Source organism: Hemitrygon akajei, chromosome 7 (assembly GCF_048418815.1).
Source record: "Hemitrygon akajei chromosome 7, sHemAka1.3, whole genome shotgun sequence".
Taxonomy (NCBI): Eukaryota; Metazoa; Chordata; class Chondrichthyes; order Myliobatiformes; family Dasyatidae; genus Hemitrygon; species Hemitrygon akajei.
In genome coordinates, this window is record NC_133130.1 from 117,471,388 (window position 1) to 117,495,213 (window position 23,826).

Consider the following 23,826-nt stretch of genomic DNA (forward strand, 5'->3'; position numbering starts at 1 on the left):
CCATCACACTACCCTCGGTGGGGCACACTGACTCCAGCTTGGACATCCCATCACACTACCCTCGGTGGAGCACACTGACTCCAGCTTGGACACCCCATCACACTACCCTCTGTGGAACACGCTCACTCCAGCTTGGACACCCGATCACACTACCCTCGGTGGAACACACTCACTCCAGCTTGGACATCCCATCACACTACCCTCGGTGGAGCACGCTCACTCCAGCTTGGACACCCCATCACACTACCCTCGGTGGAGCACACTGACTCCAGCTTGGACACCCCATCACACTACCCTCGGTGGAACACACTCACTCCAGCTTGGACACCCCATCACACTACCCTCGGTGGAACACACTCACTCCAGCTTGGACACCCCATCACACTACCCTCGGTGGGGCACACTGACTCCAGCTTGGACACCCCATCACACTACCCTCGGGGGAACACACTGACTCCATCTTGGACACCCCATCACACTACCCTCGGTGGAGCACGCTCACTCCAGCTTGGACACCCCATCACACTACCCTCGGTGGAGCACACTGACTCCAGCTTGGACACCCCATCACACTACCCTCGGTGGAACACACTGACTCCAGCTTGGACACCCTATCACACTACCCTCGGTGGAGCACACTCACTCCAGCTTGGACACCCCATCACACTACCCTCGGTGGAACACACTGACTCCAGCTTGGACATCCCATCACACTACCCTCGGTGGAACACACTCACTCCAGCTTGGACACCCCATCACACTACCCTCGGTGAGCACGCTCACTCCAGCTTGGACACCCCATCACACTACCCTCGGTGGAGCACGCTCACTCCAGCTTGGACACCCTATCACACTACCCTCGGTGGAGCACACTGACTCCAGCTTGGACACCCCATCACACTACCCTCGGTGGAACACACTCACTCCAGCTTGGACATCCCATCACACTACCCTCGGTGGAACACACTGACTTCAGCTTGGACACCCCATCACACTACCCTCGGTGGAGCACACTCACTCCAGCTTGGACACCCCATCACACTACCCTCGGTGGAACACACTGACTCCAGCTTGGACACCCCATCACACTACCCTCGGTGGAGCACACTGACTCCAGCTTGGACACCCCATCACACTACCCTCGGTGGAACACACTGACTCCAGCTTGGACACCCCATCACACTACCCTCGGTGGAACACACTGACTCCAGCTTGGACACCCCATCACACTACCCTCGGTGGAACACACTCACTCCAGCTTGGACACCCCATCACACTACCCTCGGTGGAACACACTCACTCCAGCTTGGACACACCATCACACTACCCTCGGTGGAACACACTCACTCCAGCTTGGACATCCCATCACACTACCCTCGGTGGAACACACTGACTCCAGCTTGGACACCCCATCACACTACCCTCGGTGGAACACACTCACTCCAGCTTGGACACCCCATCACACTACCCTCGGTGGAACACACTCACTCCAGCTTGGACACACCATCACACTACCCTCGGTGGAACACACTCACTCCAGCTTGGACATCCCATCACACTACCCTCGATGGAACACACTCACTCCAGCTTGGACACCCCATCACACTACCCTCAGTGGAGCACACTCACTCCAGCTTGGACACCCCATCACACTACCCTCGGTGGAACACACTCACTCCAGCTTGGACACCCCATCACACTACCCTCGGTGGGGCACACTGACTCCAGCTTGGACACCCCATCACACTACCCTCGGTGGAACACACTGACTCCAGCTTGGACACCCCATCACACTACCCTCGGTGGGACACACTGACTCCAGCTTGGACACCCCATCACACTACCCTCGGTGAGCACACTCACTCCAGCTTGGACACACCATCACACTACCCTCGGTGGAACACACTGACTCCAGCTTGGACACCCCATCACACTACCCTCGGTGGGACACACTGACTCCAGCTTGGACACCCCATCACACTACCCTCGGTGAGCACACTCACTCCAGCTTGGACACACCATCACACTACCCTCGGTGGAGTACACTGACTCCAGCTTGGACACCCCTTCACACTACCCTCGGTGGAGCACACTGACTCCAGCTTGGACACCCCATCACACTACCCTCGGTGAGCACACTCACTCCAGCTTGGACACCCCATCACACTACCCTCGGTGGAACACACTGACTCCAGCTTGGACACCCCATCACACTACCCTCGGTGGGGCACACTGACTCCAGCTTGGACACCCCATCACACTACCCTCGGTGGAACACACTGACTCCAGCTTGGACACCCCATCACACTACCCTCGGTGGGACACACTGACTCCAGCTTGGACACCCCATCACACTACCCTCGGTGAGCACACTCACTCCAGCTTGGACACCCCATCACACTACCCTCGGTGGAACACACTCACTCCAGCTTGGACACCCCATCACACTACCCTCGGTGGAACACACTCACTCCAGCTTGGACACACCATCACACTACCCTCGGTGGAACACACTCACTCCAGCTTGGACACCCCATCACACTACCCTCGGTGGAACACACTGACTCCAGCTTGGACACCCCAACACACTACCCTCGGTGGGGCACACTCACTCCAGCTTGGACATCCCATCACACTACCCTCGGTGGAACACACTGACTCCAGCTTGGACACCCTATCACACTACCCTCGGTGGAGCACACTCACTCCAGCTTGGACACCCCATCACACTACCCTCGGTGGAACACACTCACTCCAGCTTGGACACCCCATCACACTACCCTCGGTGGAACACACTCACTCCAGCTTGGACACCCCATCACACTACCCTCGGTGGAACACACTGACTCCAGCTTGGACACACCATCACACTACCCTCGGTGGAACACACTGTCTCCAGCTTGGACACCTCATCACACTACCCTCGGTGGAGTACACTGACTCCAGCTTGGACACCCCATCACACTACCCTCGGTGGAGCACACTGACTCCAGCTTGGACACCCCATCACACTACCCTCGGTGGAGCACACTCACTCCAGCTTGGACACACCATCACACTACCCTCGGTGGAGCAGAGTGACTCCAGCTTGGACACCCCATCACACTACCCTCGGTGGAGCACACTCACTCCAGCTTGGACACCCCATCACACTACCCTCGGTGGAACACACTCACTCCAGCTTGGCCACCCCATCACACTACCCTCGGTGGAGCACACTGACTCCAGCTTGGACACCCCATCACACTACCCTCGGTGGAGCACACTCACTCCAGCATGGACACCCCATCACACTACCCTCGGTGGAGCAGAGTGACTTCAGCTTGGACACCCCATCACACTACCCTCGGTGGAACACACTGCCTCCAGCTTGGACACCCCATCACACTACCCTCGGTGGAGCACACTCACTCCAGCATGGACACCCCATCACACTACCCTCGGTGGAGCAGAGTGACTTCAGCTTGGACACCCCATCACACTACCCTCGGTGGAACACACTCACTCCAGCTTGGACACCCCATCACACTACCCTCGGTGGAACACACTGACTCCAGCTTGGACACCCCATCACACTACCCTCGGTGGAACACACTGACTCCAGCTTGGACACCCCATCACACTACCCTCGGTGGAACACACTGACTCCAGCTTGGACACCCCATCACACTACCCTCGGTGGAGCACACTGACTCCAGCTTGGACACCTCATCACACTACCCTCGGTGGAGCACACTGACTCCAGCTTGGACACCCCATCACACTACCCTCGGTGGAACACACTGACTCCTGCTTGGACACCCCATCACACTACCCTCGGTGTAACACACTGACTCCAGCTTGGACACTCCATCACACTACCCTCGGTGGAGCACACTCACTCCAGCTTGGACACCCCATCACACTACCCTCGGTGGAGCACACTCACTCCAGCTTGGACACCCCATCACACTACCCTCGGTGGAACACACTGACTCCAGCTTGGACACACCATCACACTACCCTCGGTGGAGCACACTGACTCCAGCTTGGACACCTCATCACACTACCCTCGGTGGAGCACACTGACTCCAGCTTGGACACCCCATCACACTACCCTCGGTGGAGCACACTGACTCCAGCTTGGACACCCCATCACACTACCCTCGGTGGAACACACTGACTCCAGCTTGGACACCCCATCACACTACCCTCGGTGGAGCACACTGACTCCAGCTTGGACACCCTATCACACTACCCTCGGGGGAACACACTCACTCCAGCTTGGACACCCCATCACACTACCCTCGGTGGAGCACACTGACACCAGCTTGGACACCCCATCACACTACCCTCGGTGGGGCACACTGACTCCAGCTTGGACACCCCATCACACTACCCTCGGTGGAACACACTGACTCCAGCTTGGACACCCCATCACACTACCCTCGGTGGAACACACTGACTCCAGCTTGGACACCCCATCACACTACCCTCGGTGGGACACACTCACTCCAGCTTGGACACCCCATCACACTACCCTCGGTGGAGCACACTCACTCCAGCTTGGACACCCCATCACACTACCCTCGGTGGAACACACTGACTCCAGCTTGGACACCCCATCACACTACCCTCAATGAAACACAATGACTCCAGCTTGGACATCCCATCACACTACCCTCGGTGGAGCACACTCACTCCAGCTTGGACACCCCATCACACTACCCTCGGTGGAACACACTCACTCCAGCTTGGACACCCCATCACACTACCCTCGGTGGAACACACTCACTCCAGCTTGGACACCCCATCACACTACCCTCGGTGGAACACACTCACTCCAGCTTGGACACCCCATCACACTACCCTCGGTGGAACACACTCACTCCAGCTTGGACACCCCATCACACTACCCTCGGTGGAACACACTCACTCCAGCTTGGACACCCCATCACACTACCCTCGGTGGAACACACTGACTCCCGCTTGGACACCCCATCACACTACCCTCGGTGGAGCACACTCACTCCAGCTTGGACACCCCATCACACTACCCTCGGTGGAACACACTGACTCCAGCTTGGACACCTCATCACACTACCCTCGGTGGAACACACTGACTCCAGCTTGGACACCCCATCACACTACCCTCGGTGGAGCACACTGACTCCAGCTTGGACACCCCATCACACTACCCTCGGTGGAGCACACTGACTCCAGCTTGGACACCCCATCACACTACCCTCGGTGGAACACACTGACTCCAGCTTGGACACCCCATCACACTACCCTCGGTGGAGCACACTCACTCCAGCTTGGACACCCCATCACACTACCCTCGGTGGAGCACACTGACTCCAGCTTGGACACCCCATCACACTACCCTCGGTGGAACACGCTGACTCCAGCTTGGACACCCCATCACACTACCCTCGGTGGAACACACTCACTCCAGCTTGGACACCCCATCACACTACCCTCGGTGGAACACACTGACTCCAGCTTGGACACACCATCACACTACCCTCGGTGGAGCACACTCACTCCAGCTTGGACACCCCATCACACTACCCTCGGTGGAACACACTGACTCCAGCTTGGACACCTCATCACACTACCCTCGGTGGAGCACACTGACTCCAGCTTGGACACCCCATCACACTACCCTCGGTGGAACACACTGACTCCAGCTTGGCACCCCATCACACTACCCTCGGTGGAACACACTCACTCCAGCTTGGACACCCCATCACACTCCCCTCGGTGGAACACACTCACTCCAGCTTGGACACCCCATCACACTACCCTCGGTGGAACACACTGACTCCAGCTTGGACACCCCATCACACTACCCTCGGTGGAACACACTGACTCCAGCTTGGACACCCCATCACACTACCCTCGGTGGAACACACTGACTCCAGCTTGGACACCCCATCACACTACCCTCGGTGGAACACACTGACTCCAGCTTGGACACCCCATCACACTACCCTCGGTGGAACACACTGACTCCAGCTTGGACACCCCATCACACTACCCTCGGTGGAACACACTCACTCCAGCTTGGACACCCCATCACACTACCCTCGGTGGAGCACACTGACTCCAGCTTGGACACCCCATCACACTACCCTCGGTGGAACACACTGACTCCAGCTTGGACACCCCATCACACTACCCTCGGTGGAGCACACTCACTCCAGCTTGGACACCCCATCACACTACCCTCGGTGGAGCACACAGACTCCAGCTTGGACACCCCATCACACTACCCTCGGTGGAGAACACTCACTCCAGCTTGGACACCCCATCACACTACCCTCGGTGGAACACACTGACTCCAGCTTGGACACCCCATCACACTACCCTCGGTGGAGCACACTCACTCCAGCTTGGACACCCCATCACACTACCCTCGGTGGAACACACTCACTCCAGCTTGGACACCCCATCACACTACCCTCGGTGGGGCACACTCACTCCAGCTTGGACACCCCATCACACTACCCTCGGTGGAGCACACTCACTCCAGCTTGGACACCCCATCACACTACCCTCAGTGGAACACACTGACTCCAGCTTGGACACCCCATCACACTACCCTCGGTGGGGCACACTCACTCCAGCTTGGACACCCCATCACACTACCCTCGGTGGAGCACACTCACTCCAGCTTGGACACCCCATCACACTACCCTCAGTGGAACACACTGACTCCAGCTTGGACACCCCATCACACTACCCTCGGTGGGGCACACTCACTCCAGCTTGGACACCCTATCACACTACCCTCGGTGGAACACACTGACTCCAGCTTGGACACCCCATCACACTACCCTCGGTGGAGCACACTCACTCCAGCTTGGACACCCCATCACACTACCCTCGGTGGAGCACACTGACTCCAGCTTGGACACCCCATCACACTACCCTCGGTGGAGAACACTCACTCCAGCTTGGACACCCCATCACACTACCCTCGGTGGAACACACTGACTCCAGCTTGGACACCCCATCACACTACCCTCGGTGGAGCAGAGTGACTTCAGCTTGGACACCCCATCACACTACCCTCGGTGGAACACACTGCCTCCAGCTTGGACACCCCATCACACTACCCTCGGTGGAGCACACTCACTCCAGCATGGACACCCCATCACACTACCCTCGGTGGAGCAGAGTGACTTCAGCTTGGACACCCCATCACACTACCCTCGGTGGAACACACTCACTCCAGCTTGGACACCCCATCACACTACCCTCGGTGGAACACACAGACTCCAGCTTGGACACCCCATCACACTACCCTCGGTGGAAAACACTGACTCCAGCTTGGACACCCCATCACACTACCCTCGGTGGAACACACTGACTCCAGCTTGGACACCCCATCACACTACCCTCGGTGGAGCACACTGACTCCAGCTTGGACACCCCATCACACTACCCTCGGTGGAGCACACTGACTCCAGCTTGGACACCCCATCACACTACCCTCGGTGGAACACACTGACTCCTGCTTGGACACCCCATCACACTACCCTCGGTGGAACACACTCACTCCAGCTTGTACACCCCATCACACTACCCTCGGTGGAGCACACTCACTCCAGCTTGGACACCCCATCACACTACCCTCGGTGGAACACACTGACTCCAGCTTGGACACCCCATCACACTACCCTCGGTGGAACACACTGACTCCAGCTTGGACATCCCATCACACTACCCTCGGTGGAGCACACTCACTCCAGCTTGGACACCCCATCACACTACCCTCGGTGGAACACACTCACTCCAGCTTGGACACCCCATCACACTACCCTCGGTGGAACACACTCACTCCAGCTTGGACACCCCATCACACTACCCTCGGTGGAACACACTCACTCCAGCTTGGACACCCCATCACACTACCCTCGGTGGAACACACTCACTCCAGCTTGGACACCCCATCACACTACCCTCGGTGGGGCACACTCACTCCAGCTTGGACACCCCATCACACTACCCTCGGTGGAGCACACTCACTCCAGCTTGGACACCCCATCACACTACCCTCGGTGGAACACACTCACTCCAGCTTGGACACCCCATCACACTACCCTCGGTGGGGCACACTCACTCCAGCTTGGACACCCCATCACACTACCCTCGGTGGAGCACACTCACTCCAGCTTGGACACCCCATCACACTACCCTCAGTGGAACACACTGACTCCAGCTTGGACACCCCATCACACTACCCTCGGTGGGGCACACTCACTCCAGCTTGGACACCCCATCACACTACCCTCGGTGGAGCACACTCACTCCAGCTTGGACACCCCATCACACTACCCTCAGTGGAACACACTGACTCCAGCTTGGACACCCCATCACACTACCCTCGGTGTGGCACACTCACTCCAGCTTGGACACCCTATCACACTACCCTCGGTGGAACACACTCACTCCAGCTTGGACACCCCATCACACTACCCTCGGTGGAGCACACTCACTCCAGCTTGGACACCCCATCACACTACCCTCGGTGGAGCACACTGACTCCAGCTTGGACACCCCATCACACTACCCTCGGTGGAGAACACTCACTCCAGCTTGGACACCCCATCACACTACCCTCGGTGGAACACACTGACTCCAGCTTGGACACCCCATCACACTACCCTCGGTGGAGCAGAGTGACTTCAGCTTGGACACCCCATCACACTACCCTCGGTGGAACACACTGCCTCCAGCTTGGACACCCCATCACACTACCCTCGGTGGAGCACACTCACTCCAGCATGGACACCCCATCACACTACCCTCGGTGGAGCACACTGACTCCAGCTTGGACACCTCATCACACTACCCTCGGTGGAGCACACTGACTCCAGCTTGGACACTCCATCACACTACCCTCGGTGGAACACACTGACTCCAGCTTGGACACCCCATCACACTACCCTCGGTGGAACACACTGACTCCAGCTTGGACACACCATCACACTACCCTCGGTGGAACACACTGACTCCAGCTTGGACACCCCATCACACTACCCTCGGTGGAACACACTCACTCCTGCTTGGACACCCCATCACACTACCCTCGGTGGAGCACACTGACTCCAGCTTGGACACCCCATCACACTACCCTCGGTGGAACACACTGACTCCAGCTTGGACACCCCATCACACTACCCTCGGTGGAACACACTCACTCCTGCTTGGACACCCCATCACACTACCCTCGGTGGAGCACACTGACTCCAGCTTGGACACCCCATCACACTACCCTCGGTGGAGCACACTCACTCCAGCTTGGACACCCCATCACACTACCCTCCGTGGAGCACACTGACTCCAGCTTGGACACCTCATCACACTACCCTCGGTGGGGCACACTCACTCCAGCTTGGACACCCCATCACACTACCCTCGGTGGAACACACTCACTCCTGCTTGGACACCCCATCACACTACCCTCGGTGGAACACACTCACTCCAGCATGGACACCCCATCACACTACCCTCGGTGGAACACACTGACTCCAGCTTGGACACCCCATCACACTACCCTCGGTGGGGCACACTCACTCCAGCTTGGACACCCCATCACACTACCCTCGGTGGAGCACACTCACTCCAGCTTGGACACCCCATCACACTACCCTCGGTGGAGCACACTGACTCCAGCTTGGACACCCCATCACACTACCCTCGGTGGAACACACTGGCTCCAGCTTGGACACCCTATCACACTACCCTCGGTGGAGCACACTCACTCCAGCTTGGACACCCCATCACACTACCCTCGGTGGAGCACACTGACTCCAGCTTGGACACCCCATCACACTACCCTCGGTGGAGCACACTGACTCCAGCTTGGACACCCCATCACACTACCCTCGGTGGAGCACACTCACTCCAGCTTGGACACCCCATCACACTACCCTCGGTGGAACACACTCACTCCAGCTTGGACACCCCATCACACTACCCTCGGTGGAACACACTCACTCCAGCTTGGACACCCCATCACACTACCCTCGGTGGAACACACTGACTCCAGCTTGGACACCCCATCACACTACCCTCGGTGGAACACACTCACTCCAGCTTGGACACCCCATCACACTACCCTCGGTGGAGCACACTCACTCCAGCTTGGACACCCCATCACACTACCCTCGGTGGAGCACACTGACTCCAGCTTGGACACCCCATCACACTACCCTCGGTGGAACACACTGACTGCAGCTTGGACACCCCATCACACTACCCTCGGTGGAATACACTGACTCCAGCTTGGACACCCCATCACACTACCCTCGGTGGAGCACACTCACTCCAGCTTGGACACCCCATCACACTACCCTCGGTGGAGCACACTGACTCCAGCTTGGACACCCCATCACACTACCCTCGGTGGAGCACACTGACTTCAGCTTGGACATCCCATCACACTACCCTCGGTGGAGCACACTCACTCCAGCTTGATCACCCCATCACACTACCCTCGGTGGAGCAGACTGACTCCAGCTTGGACACCCCATCACACTACCCTCGGTGGAACACACTGACTGCAGCTTGGACACCCCATCACACTACCCTCGGTGGAATACACTGACTCCAGCTTGGACACCCCATCACACTACCCTCGGCGGAACACACTGACTCCAGCTTGGACACCCCATCACACTACCCTCGGTGGAACACACTGACTCCAGCTTGGACACCCCATCACACTACCCTCGGTGGAACACACTCACTCCAGCTTGGACACCCCATCACACTACCCTCGGTGAGCACGCTCACTCCAGCTTGGACACCCCATCACACTACCCTCGGTGGAACACACTCACTCCAGCTTGGACACCCCATCACACTACCCTCGGTGGAACACACTGACTCCAGCTTGGACACCCCATCACACTACCCTCGGTGGAGCACACTGACTCCAGCTTGGACACCCTATCGCACTACCCTCGGTGAGCATGCTCACTCCAGCTTGGACACCCCATCACACTACCCTCGGTGGAACACACTGACTCCAGCTTGGACACCCCATCACACTACCCTCGGTGGAGCACACTGACTCCAGCTTGGACACCCCATCACACTACCCTCGGTGGAGCACACTGACTCCAGCTTGGACACCCCATCGCACTACCCTCGGTGGAGCACACTGACTCCAGCTTGGACACCCCATCACACTACCCTCGGTGGAACACACTGACTCCAGCTTGGACACCCCATCACACTACCCTCGGTGGAGAACACTCACTCCAGCTTGGACACCCCATCACACTACCCTCGGTGGAACTCACTGACTCCAGCTTGGACACCCCATCACACTACCCTCGGTGGAGCAGAGTGACTTCAGCTTGGACACCCCATCACACTACCCTCGGTGGAACACACTGCCTCCAGCTTGGACACCCCATCACACTACCCTCGGTGGAGCACACTCACTCCAGCATGGACACCCCATCACACTACCCTCGGTGGAGCACACTGACTCCAGCTTGGACACCTCATCACACTACCCTCGGTGGAGCACACTGACTCCAGCTTGGACACTCCATCACACTACCCTCGGTGGAACACACTGACTCCAGCTTGGACACCCCATCACACTACCCTCGGTGGAACACACTGACTCCAGCTTGGACACACCATCACACTACCCTCGGTGGAACACACTGACTCCAGCTTGGACACCCCATCACACTACCCTCGGTGGAACACACTCACTCCTGCTTGGACACCCCATCACACTACCCTCGGTGGAGCACACTGACTCCAGCTTGGACACCCTATCAAACTACCCTCGGTGGAGCACACTCACTCCAGCTTGGACACCCCATCACACTACCCTCGGTGGAACACACTGACTCCAGCTTGGACACCCTATCACACTACCCTCGGTGGAGCACACTCACTCCAGCTTGGACACCCCATCACACTACCCTCGGTGGAACACACTGACTCCAGCTTGGACACACCATCACACTACCCTCGGTGGAACACACTGTCTCCAGCTTGGACACCTCATCACACTACCCTCGGTGGAGTACACTGACTCCAGCTTGGACACCCCATCACACTACCCTCGGTGGAGCACACTGACTCCAGCTTGGACACCCCATCACACTACCCTCGGTGGAGCACACTCACTCCAGCTTGGACACACCATCACACTACCCTCGGTGGAGCAGAGTGACTCCAGCTTGGACACCCCATCACACTACCCTCGGTGGAGCACACTCACTCCAGCTTGGACACCCCATCACACTACCCTCGGTGGAACACACTCACTCCAGCTTGGCCACCCCATCACACTACCCTCGGTGGAGCACACTGACTCCAGCTTGGACACCCCATCACACTACCCTCGGTGGAGCACACTCACTCCAGCATGGACACCCCATCACACTACCCTCGGTGGAGCAGAGTGACTTCAGCTTGGACACCCCATCACACTACCCTCGGTGGAACACACTGCCTCCAGCTTGGACACCCCATCACACTACCCTCGGTGGAGCACACTCACTCCAGCATGGACACCCCATCACACTACCCTCGGTGGAGCAGAGTGACTTCAGCTTGGACACCCCATCACACTACCCTCGGTGGAACACACTCACTCCAGCTTGGACACCCCATCACACTACCCTCGGTGGAACACACTGACTCCAGCTTGGACACCCCATCACACTACCCTCGGTGGAACACACTGACTCCAGCTTGGACACCCCATCACACTACCCTCGGTGGAGCACACTGACTCCAGCTTGGACACCTCATCACACTACCCTCGGTGGAGCACACTGACTCCAGCTTGGACACCCCATCACACTACCCTCGGTGGAACACACTGACTCCTGCTTCGACACCCCATCACACTACCCTCGGTGTAACACACTGACTCCAGCTTGGACACTCCATCACACTACCCTCGGTGGAGCACACTCACTCCAGCTTGGACACCCCATCACACTACCCTCGGTGGAGCACACTCACTCCAGCTTGGACACCCCATCACACTACCCTCGGTGGAACACACTGACTCCAGCTTGGACACACCATCACACTACCCTCGGTGGAGCACACTGACTCCAGCTTGGACACCTCATCACACTACCCTCGGTGGAGCACACTGACTCCAGCTTGGACACCCCATCACACTACCCTCGGTGGAGCACACTGACTCCAGCTTGGACACCCCATCACACTACCCTCGGTGGAACACACTGACTCCAGCTTGGACACCCCATCACACTACCCTCGGTGGAGCACACTGACTCCAGCTTGGACACCCTATCACACTACCCTCGGGGGAACACACTCACTCCAGCTTGGACACCCCATCACACTACCCTCGGTGGAGCACACTGACTCCAGCTTGGACACCCCATCACACTACGCTCGGTGGGGCACACTGACTCCAGCTTGGACACCCCATCACACTACCCTCGGTGGAACACACTGACTCCAGCTTGGACACCCCATCACACTACCCTCGGTGGGGCACACTGACTCCAGCTTGGACACCCCATCACACTACCCTCGGTGGAACACACTGACTCCAGCTTGGACACCCCATCACACTACCCTCGGTGGAATACACTGACTCCAGCTTGGACACCCCATCACACTACCCTCGGTGGAGCACACTCACTCCAGCTTGGACACCCCATCACACTACCCTCGGTGGAGCACACTGACTCCAGCTTGGACACCCCATCACACTACCCTCGGTGGAGCACACTGACTTCAGCTTGGACACCCCATCACACTACCCTCGGTGGAGCACACTCACTCCAGCTTGATCACCCCATCACACTACCCTCGGTGGAGCACACTGACTCCAGCTTGGACACCCCATCACACTACCCTCGGTGGAACACACTGACTGCAGCTTGGACACCCCATCACACTACCCTCGGTGGAATACACTGACTCCAGCTTGGACACCCCATCACACTACCCTCGGCGGAACACACTGACTCCAGCTTGGACACCCCATCACACTACCCTCGGTGGAACACACTGACTCCAGCTTGGACACCCCATCACACTACCCTCGGTGGAACACACTCACTCCAGCTTGGACACCCCATCACACTACCCTCGGTGAGCACGCTCACTCCAGCTTGGACACCCCATCACACTACCCTCGGTGGAACACACTCACTCCAGCTTGGACACCCCATCACACTACCCTCGGTGGAACACACTGACTCCAGCTTGGACACCCCATCACACTACCCTCGGTGGAGCACACTGACTCCAGCTTGGACACCCTATCACACTACCCTCGGTGAGCATGCTCACTCCAGCTTGGACACCCCATCACACTACCCTCGGTGGAACACACTGACTCCAGCTTGGACACCCCATCACACTACCCTCGGTGGAGCACACTGACTCCAGCTTGGACACCCCATCACACTACCCTCGGTGGAGCACACTGACTCCAGCTTGGACACCCCATCGCACTACCCTCGGTGGAGCACACTGACTCCAGCTTGGACACCCCATCACACTACCCTCGGTGGAACACACTGACTCCAGCTTGGACACCCCATCACACTACCCTCGGTGGAGCACACTCACTCCAGCTTGGACATCCCATCACACTACTCTCGGTGAGCACGCTCACTCCAGCTTGGACACCCCATCACACTACCCTCGGTGGAGCACACTGACTCCAGCTTGGACACCCTATCACACTACCCTCGGTGAGCATGCTCACTCCAGCTTGGACACCCCATCACACTACCCTCGGTGGAACACACTGACTCCAGCTTGGACACCCCATCACACTACCCTCGGTCGAGCACACTCACTCCAGCTTGGACACACCATCACACTACCCTCGGTGGAGCACACTGACTCCAGCTTGGACACCCCATCACACTACGCTCGGTGGAACACACTGGCTCCAGCTTGGACACCCTATCACACTACCCTCGGTGGAGCACACTCACTCCAGCTTGGACACCCCATCACACTACCCTCGGTGGAGCACACTGACTCCAGCTTGGACACCCCATCACACTACCCTCGGTGGAGCACACTGACTCCAGCTTGGACACCCCATCACACTACCCTCGGTGGAGCACACTCACTCCAGCTTGGACACCCCATCACACTACCCTCGGTGGAACACACTCACTCCAGCTTGGACACCCCATCACACTACCCTCGGTGGAACACACTCACTCCAGCTTGGACACCCCATCACACTACCCTCGGTGGAACACACTGACTCCAGCTTGGACACCCCATCACACTACCCTCGGTGGAACACACTCACTCCAGCTTGGACACCCCATCACACTACCCTCGGTGGAGCACACTCACTCCAGCTTGGACACCCCATCACACTACCCTCGGTGGAGCACACTCACTCCAGCTTGGACACCCCATCACACTACCCTCGGTGTAACACACTGACTCCAGCTTGGACACCCCATCACACTACCCTCGGTGGAACACACTGACTGCAGCTTGGACACCCCATCACACTACCCTCGGTGGAGCACACTCACTCCAGCTTGGACACCCCATCACACTACCCTCGGTGGAGCACACTGACTCCAGCTTGGACACTCCATCACACTACCCTCGGTGGAACACACTGACTCCAGCTTGGACACCCCATCACACTACCCTCGGTGGAACACACTGACTGCAGCTTGGACACCCCATCACACTACCCTCGGTGGAGCACACTCACTCCAGCTTGGACACCCCATCACACTACCCTCGGTGGAGCACACTGACTCCAGCTTGGACACCCCATCACACTACCCTCGGTGGAGCACACTCACTCCAGCTTGGACACCCCATCACACTACCCTCGGTGGAGCACACTGACTCCAGCTTGGACACCCCATCACACTACCCTCGGTGGAACACACTCACTCCAGCTTGGACACCCCATCACACTACCCTCGGTGGAACACACTCACTCCAGCTTGGACACCCCATCACACTACCCTCGGTGGAACACACTCACTCCAGCTTGGACACCCCATCACACTACCCTCGGTGGAACACACTGACTCCAGCTTGGACACCCCATCACACTACCCTCGGTGGAACACACTCACTCCAGCTTGGACACCCCATCACACTACCCTCGGTGGAGCACACTCACTCCAGCTTGGACACCCCATCACACTACCCTCGGTGGAGCACACTGACTCCAGCTTGGACACCCCATCACACTACCCTCGGTGGAACACACTGACTGCAGCTTGGACACCCCATCACACTACCCTCGGTGGAGCACACACACTCCAGCTTGGACACCCCATCACACTACCCTCGGTGGAACACACTCACTCCAGCTTGGACACCCCATCACACTACCCTCGGTGGAGCACACTGACTCCAGCTTGGACACCCCATCACACTACCCTCGGTGGAGCACACTGACTCCAGCTTGGACACCCCATCACACTACCCTCGGTGGAGCACACTGACTTCAGCTTGGACACCCCATCACACTACCCTCGGTGGAGCACACTCACTCCAGCTTGATCACCCCATCACACTACCCTCGGTGGAGCACACTGACTCCAGCTTGGACACCCCATCACACTACCCTCGGTGGAACACACTGACTGCAGCTTGGACACCCCATCACACTACCCTCGGTGGAATACACTGACTCCAGCTTGGACATCCCATCACACTACCCTCGGTGGAACACACTGACTCCAGCTTGGACACCCCATCACACTACCCTCGGTGGAACACACTGACTCCAGCTTGGACACCCCATCACACTACCCTCGGTGGAGCACACTCACTCCAGCTTGGACACCCCATCACACTACCCTCGGTGGAACACACTCACTCCAGCTTGGACACCCCATCACACTACCCTCGGTGAGCACGCTCACTCCAGCTTGGACACCCCATCACACTACCCTCGGTGGAACACACTCACTCCAGCTTGGACACCCCATCACACTACCCTCGGTGGAACACACTGACTCCAGCTTGGACACCCCATCACACTACCCTCGGTGGGACACACTGACTCCAGCTTGGACACCCCATCACACTACCCTCGGTGGAACACACTCACTCCAGCTTGGACACCCCATCACACTACCCTCGGTGAGCACTCTCACTCCAGCTTGGACACCCCATCACACTACCCTCGGTGGAACACACTCACTCCAGCTTGGACACCCCATCACACTACCCTCGGTGGAACACACTGACTCCAGCTTGGACACCCCATCACACTACCCTCGGTGGGACACACTGACTCCAGCTTGGACACCCCATCACACTACCCTCGGTGGAGCACACTCACTCCAGCTTGGACACCCCATCACACTACCCTCGGTGGAACACACTGACTCCAGCTTGGACACCCCATCACACTACCCTCGGTGGAGCACACTGACTCCAGCTTGGACACCCCATCACACTACCCTCGGTGGAGCACACTGACTCCAGCTTGGACACCCCATCACACTACCCTCGGTGGAACACACTGACTCCAGCTTGGACACCCCATCACACTACCCTCGGTGGAGCACACTCACTCCAGCTTGGACATCCCATCACACTACTCTCGGTGAGCACGCTCACTCCAGCTTGGACACCCCATCACACTACCCTCGGTGGAGCACACTCACTCCAGCTTGGACACCCTATCACACTACCCTCGGTGAGCATGCTCACTCCAGCTTGGACACCCCATCACACTACCCTCGGTGGAACACACTGACTCCAGCTTGGACACCCCATCACACTACCCTCGGTCGAGCACACTCACTCCAGCTTGGACACACCATCACACTACCCTCGGTGGAGCACACTGACTCCAGCTTGGACACCCCATCACACTACCCTCGGTGGAGCACACTCACTCCAGCTTGGACACACCATCACACTACCCTCGGTGGAGCACACTGACTCCAGCTTGGACACCCCATCACACTACCCTCGGTGGAACACACTCACTCCAGCTTGGACACCCCATCACACTACCCTCGGTGGAGCACAGTCACTCCAGCTTGGACACCCCATCACACTACCCTCGGTGGAGCACACTCACTCCAGCTTGGACACACCATCACACTACCCTCGGTGGAGCACACTGACTCCAGCTTGGACACCCCATCACACTACCCTCGGTGGAGCACAGTCACTCCAGCTTGGACACACCATCACACTACCCTCGGTGGAGCAGAGTGACTCCAGCTTGGACACCCCATCACACTACCCTCGGTGGAGCACACTCACTCCAGCTTGGACACCCCATCACACTACCCTCGGTGGAGCACACTGACTCCAGCTTGGACACCCCATCACACTACCCTCGGTGGAACACACTGACTCCAGCTTGGACACCCCATCACACTACCCTCGGTGGAGCACACTGACTCCAGCTTGGACACCCTATCACACTACCCTCGGGGGAACACACTCACTCCAGCTTGGACACCCCATCACACTACCCTCGGTGGAGCACACTGACTCCAGCTTGGACACCCCATCACACTACCCTCGGTGGGGCACACTGACTCCAGCTTGGACACCCCATCACACTACCCTCGGTGGAACACACTGACTCCAGCTTGGACACCCCATCACACTACCCTCGGTGGAATACACTGACTCCAGCTTGGACACCCCATCACACTACCCTCGGTGGAGCACACTCACTCCAGCTTGGACACCCCATCACACTACCCTCGGTGGAGCACACTGACTCCAGCTTGGACACCCCATCACACTACCCTCGGTGGAGCACACTGACTTCAGCTTGGACACCCCATCACACTACCCTCGGTGGAGCACACTCACTCCAGCTTGATCACCCCATCACACTACCCTCGGTGGAGCACACTGACTCCAGCTTGGACACCCCATCACACTACCCTCGGTGGAACACACTGACTGCAGCTTGGACACCCCATCACACTACCCTCGGTGGAATACACTGACTCCAGCTTGGACACCCCATCACACTACCCTCGGCGGAACACACTGACTCCAGCTTGGACACCCCATCACACTACCCTCGGTGGAACACACTGACTCCAGCTTGGACACCCCATCACACTACCCTCGGTGGAACACACTCACTCCAGCTTGGACACCCCATCACACTACCCTCGGTGAGCACGCTCACTCCAGCTTGGACACCCCATCACACTACCCTCGGTGGAACACACTCACTCCAGCTTGGACACCCCATCACACTACCCTCGGTGGAACACACTGACTCCAGCTTGGACACCCCATCACACTACCCTCGGTGGAGCACACTGACTCCAGCTTGGACACCCTATCACACTACCCTCGGTGAGCATGCTCACTCCAGCTTGGACACCCCATCACACTACCCTCGGTGGAACACACTGACTCCAGCTTGGACACCCCATCACACTACCCTCGGTGGAGCACACTGACTCCAGCTTGGACACCCCATCACACTACCCTCGGTGGAGCACACTGACTCCAGCTTGGACACCCCATCGCACTACCCTCGGTGGAGCACACTGACTCCAGCTTGGACACCCCATCACACTACCCTCGGTGGAACACACTGACTCCAGCTTGGACACCCCATCACACTACCCTCGGTGGAGCACACTCACTCCAGCTTGGACATCCCATCACACTACTCTCGGTGAGCACGCTCACTCCAGCTTGGACACCCCATCACACTACCCTCGGTGGAGCACACTGACTCCAGCTTGGACACCCTATCACACTACCCTCGGTGAGCATGCTCACTCCAGCTTGGACACCCCATCACACTACCCTCGGTGGAACACACTGACTCCAGCTTGGACACCCCATCACACTACCCTCGGTCGAGCACACTCACTCCAGCTTGGACACACCATCACACTACCCTCGGTGGAGCACACTGACTCCAGCTTGGACACCCCATCACACTACGCTCGGTGGAACACACTGGCTCCAGCTTGGACACCCTATCACACTACCCTCGGTGGAGCACACTCACTCCAGCTTGGACACCCCATCACACTACCCTCGGTGGAGCACACTGACTCCAGCTTGGACACCCCATCACACTACCCTCGGTGGAGCACACTGACTCCAGCTTGGACACCCCATCACACTACCCTCGGTGGAGCACACTCACTCCAGCTTGGACACCCCATCACACTACCCTCGGTGGAACACACTCACTCCAGCTTGGACACCCCATCACACTACCCTCGGTGGAACACACTCACTCCAGCTTGGACACCCCATCACACTACCCTCGGTGGAACACACTGACTCCAGCTTGGACACCCCATCACACTACCCTCGGTGGAACACACTCACTCCAGCTTGGACACCCCATCACACTACCCTCGGTGGAGCACACTCACTCCAGCTTGGACACCCCATCACACTACCCTCGGTGGAGCACACTCACTCCAGCTTGGACACCCCATCACACTACCCTCGGTGTAACACACTGACTCCAGCTTGGACACCCCATCACACTACCCTCGGTGGAACACACTGACTGCAGCTTGGACACCCCATCACACTACCCTCGGTGGAGCACACTCACTCCAGCTTGGACACCCCATCACACTACCCTCGGTGGAGCACACTGACTCCAGCTTGGACACTCCATCACACTACCCTCGGTGGAACACACTGACTCCAGCTTGGACACCCCATCACACTACCCTCGGTGGAACACACTGACTGCAGCTTGGACACCCCATCACACTACCCTCGGTGGAGCACACTCACTCCAGCTTGGACACCCCATCACACTACCCTCGGTGGAGCACACTGACTCCAGCTTGGACACCCCATCACACTACCCTCGGTGGAGCACACTCACTCCAGCTTGGACACCCCATCACACTACCCTCGGTGGAGCACACTGACTCCAGCTTGGACACCCCATCACACTACCCTCGGTGGAACACACTCACTCCAGCTTGGACACCCCATCACACTACCCTCGGTGGAACACACTCACTCCAGCTTGGACACCCCATCACACTACCCTCGGTGGAACACACTCACTCCAGCTTGGACACCCCATCACACTACCCTCGGTGGAACACACTGACTCCAGCTTGGACACCCCATCACACTACCCTCGGTGGAACACACTCACTCCAGCTTGGACACCCCATCACACTACCCTCGGTGGAGCACACTCACTCCAGCTTGGACACCCCATCACACTACCCTCGGTGGAGCACACTGACTCCAGCTTGGACACCCCATCACACTACCCTCGGTGGAACACACTGACTGCAGCTTGGACACCCCATCACACTACCCTCGGTGGAGCACACACACTCCAGCTTGGACACCCCATCACACTACCCTCGGTGGAACACACTCACTCCAGCTTGGACACCCCATCACACTACCCTCGGTGGAGCACACTGACTCCAGCTTGGACACCCCATCACACTACCCTCGGTGGAGCACACTGACTCCAGCTTGGACACCCCATCACACTACCCTCGGTGGAGCACACTGACTTCAGCTTGGACACCCCATCACACTACCCTCGGTGGAGCACACTCACTCCAGCTTGATCACCCCATCACACTACCCTCGGTGGAGCACACTGACTCCAGCTTGGACACCCCATCACACTACCCTCGGTGGAACACACTGACTGCAGCTTGGACACCCCATCACACTACCCTCGGTGGAATACACTGACTCCAGCTTGGACATCCCATCACACTACCCTCGGTGGAACACACTGACTCCAGCTTGGACACCCCATCACACTACCCTCGGTGGAACACACTGACTCCAGCTTGGACACCCCATCACACTACCCTCGGTGGAGCACACTCACTCCAGCTTGGACACCCCATCACACTACCCTCGGTGGAACACACTCACTCCAGCTTGGACACCCCATCACACTACCCTCGGTGAGCACGCTCACTCCAGCTTGGACACCCCATCACACTACCCTCGGTGGAACACACTCACTCCAGCTTGGACACCCCATCACACTACCCTCGGTGGAACACACTGACTCCAGCTTGGACACCCCATCACACTACCCTCGGTGGGACACACTGACTCCAGCTTGGACACCCCATCACACTACCCTCGGTGGAACACACTCACTCCAGCTTGGACACCCCATCACACTACCCTCGGTGAGCACTCTCACTCCAGCTTGGACACCCCATCACACTACCCTCGGTGGAACACACTCACTCCAGCTTGGACACCCCATCACACTACCCTCGGTGGAACACACTGACTCCAGCTTGGACACCCCATCACACTACCCTCGGTGGGACACACTGACTCCAGCTTGGACACCCCATCACACTACCCTCGGTGGAGCACACTCACTCCAGCTTGGACACCCCATCACACTACCCTCGGTGGAACACACTGACTCCAGCTTGGACACCCCATCACACTACCCTCGGTGGAGCACACTGACTCCAGCTTGGACACCCCATCACACTACCCTCGGTGGAGCACACTGACTCCAGCTTGGACACCCCATCACACTACCCTCGGTGGAACACACTGACTCCAGCTTGGACACCCCATCACACTACCCTCGGTGGAGCACACTCACTCCAGCTTGGACATCCCATCACACTACTCTCGGTGAGCACGCTCACTCCAGCTTGGACACCCCATCACACTACCCTCGGTGGAGCACACTCACTCCAGCTTGGACACCCTATCACACTACCCTCGGTGAGCATGCTCACTCCAGCTTGGACACCCCATCACACTACCCTCGGTGGAACACACTGACTCCAGCTTGGACACCCCATCACACTACCCTCGGTCGAGCACACTCACTCCAGCTTGGACACACCATCACACTACCCTCGGTGGAGCACACTGACTCCAGCTTGGACACCCCATCACACTACCCTCGGTGGAGCACACTCACTCCAGCTTGGACACACCATCACACTACCCTCGGTGGAGCACACTGACTCCAGCTTGGACACCCCATCACACTACCCTCGGTGGAACACACTCACTCCAGCTTGGACACCCCATCACACTACCCTCGGTGGAGCACAGTCACTCCAGCTTGGACACCCCATCACACTACCCTCGGTGGAGCACACTCACTCCAGCTTGGACACACCATCACACTACCCTCGGTGGAGCACACTGACTCCAGCTTGGACACCCCATCACACTACCCTCGGTGGAGCACACTCACTCCAGCTTGGACACCCCATCACACTACCCTCGGTGGAACACACTCACTCCAGCTTGGACACCCCATCACACTACCCTCGGTGGAGCACAGTCACTCCAGCTTGGACACACCATCACACTACCCTCGGTGGAGCAGAGTGACTCCAGCTTGGACACCCCATCACACTACCCTCGGTGGAGCACACTCACTCCAGCTTGGACACCCCATCACACTACCCTCGGTGGAACACACTCACTCCAGCTTGGACACCCCATCACACTACCCTCGGTGGAGCACACTCACTCCAGCTTGGACACACCATCACACTACCCTCGGTGGAACACACTCACTCCAGCTTGGACACCCCATCACACTACCCTCGGTGGAGCACACTGACTCCAGCTTGGACACCCCATCACACTACCCTCGGTGGAGCACACTCACTCCAGCTTGGACACACCATCACACTACCCTCGGTGGAACACACTCACTCCAGCTTGGACACCCCATCACACTACCCTCGGTGGAGCACACTCACTCCAGCTTGGACACACCATCACACTACCCTCGGTGGAACACACTGACTCCAGCTTGGACACCCCATCACACTACCCTTGGTGGAACACACTGACTCCAGCTTGGACACCCCATCACACTACCCTCGGTGG